Consider the following 3,949-nt stretch of genomic DNA (forward strand, 5'->3'; position numbering starts at 1 on the left):
AAAAAAAGCACCTTGTGAGATATAGAGAACATTTATTAGTAGCTGATGTGACTGTTACCACACAGGAGCAAAGAACAGCTGAAGATTAGATTATGGCGAGAAATCTGCTGCTTAGTGGTTCTCTATGAGTGTAGCACATAATAAGCATGGGGCTGTATCTAATATATATATATCACATGAGCTTAGATACATATATCACATGAGCTTAGATACATATATATTACATGAGCTTAGATACATATATCACATGAGCTTAGATAGATATATCACATGAGCTTAGATACATATATCACATGAGCTTAGATACATATATTACATGAGATTAGATGCATATATCACATGAGCTTAGGTATCACATGAGCTTAGATATCACATGAGCTTAGATACATATATATCACATGAGCTTAGATACATATATATCACATGAGCTTAGATACATATATATCACATGAGCTTAGATACATATATATCACATGAGCTTAGATACATATATTATATGAGCTTAGATACATATATTATATGAGCTTAGATACAAATATTATATGAGCTTAGATACATATATTATATGAGCTTAGATACATATATCACATGAGCTTAGATACATATATATCACATGATCTTAGATACATATATATCACATGAGCTTAGATACACATAATGGAGACCATACTTCTGTGTTGCTCTCTCTGAGAGGATCACATGTAAGCTTAGATACACTCTAGTGATGGGAAATCCGGCTCTTCTTGTTGAGCTGGCTCATTAGGCTCTGTTTACAAAGAGCCGGCTCTTCTGGCTCCTGAATGGATTGTTTAATGTATAATATGGACCCTTAGGGCGGTGCCACACGAGTGTTGAAACTAAGAAGACGTTGGACTATGGCTGAAGCTGATCAACGTCCATTCCTCTCCAACAAAGGAGTGAACGACCCCACAGCCGCTGTTTGCATCTCTCTGTCAATGTTTATCGAGGGATTTACGATTCTATATCCATTTCAGGGAAGTGTCTCCGATGTAATATTTTACCAACCAATGGACTATGGACGTTACTTCTTTATCCCTAAGTAATCAAGCCCAGGTCCTCCCTGTGTAATACTGTGTGACTCACATAAAGCATCTGCTTTACTTCGCAGAGACTGAGATTTTATACCACACGTTATTTTTGGTTTGATTTCTCCTGAGCTCAATCTGCAAATGTTATCAGTCATTAGAGAACCTGAGGTTGTGTGAACAAGGGCAGAACTTGACACCAGTGCATTTTGACTCAAAACGGAATCAAAACTGGCTGTATATACTATATGCAATGGGTGGCTGTATACACTATTTGCAATGTATGGCTGTATACACTATATGCAAGGGGTGGCTGTATATACTATCTGCAGGGGGTGGCTGTATATACTATCTGCAGGGGATGGCTGTATATACTATCTGCAGGGGATGGCTGTATATACTATCTGCAGGGGATGGCTGTATACACTATATGCAATGGGTGGCTGTATATACTATCTGCAAGGGGTGGCTGTATATACCATCAGCAAGGGGTGGCTGTATATACCATCTGCAGGGGGTGGCTGTGTATACTATCTGTAGGGGATGGCTGTGCATACTATCTGCAAGGGGTGGTTGTGTATACTATCTGCAAGGGGTGGTTGTGTATACTATCTGCAAGGGGTGGTTGTGTATACTATCTGCAAGGGGTGGCTGTATATACTATCTGCAAGGGGTGGCTGTATATACTATCTGCAGGGGGTGGCTGTATATACTATCTGCAGGGGGTGGCTGTATATACTATCTGCAAGGGGTGGCTGTATATACTATCTGCAACGGATGGCTTTATATACTATCTGCAGGGGGTGGATATATATACTATCTGCAAGTTGTGGCTGGATACATATACTATCTGCAGGGGGTGGATATATACTGCCTGCAAGGGGTGGCTGTATATACTATCTGCAAGGGGTGGCTGTATATACTATCTGCAGGGGGTAGCTGTGTATACTATCTGCAGGGGGTAGCTGTGTATACTATCTGCAGGGGGTAGCTGTGTATACTATCTGCAGGGGGCGGCTGTGTATACTATCTGCAGGGGGTGGCTGTGTATACTGTCTGCAGGGGGTGGATATATATACTATCTGCAGGGGGTGTCTGTTTATACTATCTGCAGGGGGTGGCTGTATATACTATCTGCAGGGGGTGGCTGTATATACTATCTGCAAGGGGTGTCTGTATATACACTATCTGAAGGGGGTGTCTGTATATACTATCTGCAAGGGGTGTCTGTATATACTATCTGCAAGGGGTGTCTGTATATACTATCTGCAGGGGGTGTCTGTATATACTATCTGCAGGGGGTGTCTGTATATACCATCTGCAGGGGGTGGCTGTATATACCATCTGCAGGGGGTGGCTGTATATACCATCTGCAGGGGGTGGCTGTATATACCATCTGCAAGGGGTGGCTGTATATACCATCTGCAAGGGGTGGCTGTATATACCATCTGCAGGGGATGGCTGTATATACTATCTGCAGGGGGTGGTTGGTTATACTATCTGCAGGGGGTGGTTGGTTATACTATCTGCAGGGGGTGGTTGGTTATACTATCTGCAAGGGGTGGCTGTATATACTATCTGCAGGGGGTGGCTGTATATACTATCTGCAGGGGGTGGCTGTATATACTATCTGCAGGGGGTGGCTGTATATACTATCTGCAGGGGGTGGCTGTATATACTATCTGCAGGGGGTGGCTGTATATACTATCTGCAGGGGGTGGCTGTATATACTATCTGCAAGGGGTGGCTATATATACTATCTCCAGGGGATGGCTGTATATACTATCTGCAGGGGGTGGATATATACTATCTGCAGGGGGTGGCTGTATATACTATCTGCAAGGGGTGGCTGTATATACTATCTGCAATGGATGGCTGTATATACTATCTACAGGGGGTGGCTGTATATACTTTCTGCAGGGGGTGGCTGTATATACTATCTGCAAGGGGTGGCTGTATATACTATCTGCAAGGGGTGGCTGTATATACTATCTGCAAGGGGTGGCTGTATATACTATCTGCAAGCGGTGGCTATATATACACTATCTGCAGGGGATGGCTGTATATACTATCTGCAGGGGGTGGCTGTATATACTTTCTGCAGGGGATGGCTGTATATACTATCTGCAGGGGGTGGCTGTATATACTTTCTGCAGGGGGTGGCGGTATATACTATCTGCAGGGGATGGCGGTATATACTTTCTGCAGGGGGTGGATATATATACTATCTGCAGGGGATGGCGGTATATACTATCTGCAGGGGGTGGCTGTATATACTATCTGCAGGGGGTGGCTGTATATACTATCTGCAGGGGGTGGCTGTATATACTATCTGCAGGGGGTGGCTGTATATACTATCTGCAAGGGGTGGCTGTATATACTATTTGCAACGGATGGCTTTATATACTATCTGCAGGGGGTGGATATATATACTATCTGCAAGTTGTGGCTGTATATATATACTATCTGCAGGGGGTGGCTGTATATACTATCTGCAGGGGGTGGCTGTATATACTATCTGCAAGGGGTGGCTGTATATACTATTTGCAACGGATGGCTTTATATACTATCTGCAGGGGGTGGATATATATACTATCTGCAAGTTGTGGCTGGATATATATACTATCTGCAGGGGGTGGATATATACTATCTGCAGGGGGTGGCTGTATATACTATCTGCAAGGGGTGGCTGTATATACTATCTGCAAGGGGTGGCTGTATATACTATCTGCAAGGGGTGGCTGTATATACTATCTGCAAGGGATGGCTGTATATACTACCTGCAACGGATGGCTGTATATACTATCTACAGGGGGTGGCTGTATATACTTTCTGCAGGGGGTGGCTGTATATACTATCTGCAAGGGGTGGCTGTATATACTATCTGCAAGGGGTGGCTGTAT

Source organism: Engystomops pustulosus, chromosome 11 (assembly GCF_040894005.1).
Source record: "Engystomops pustulosus chromosome 11, aEngPut4.maternal, whole genome shotgun sequence".
Taxonomy (NCBI): Eukaryota; Metazoa; Chordata; class Amphibia; order Anura; family Leptodactylidae; genus Engystomops; species Engystomops pustulosus.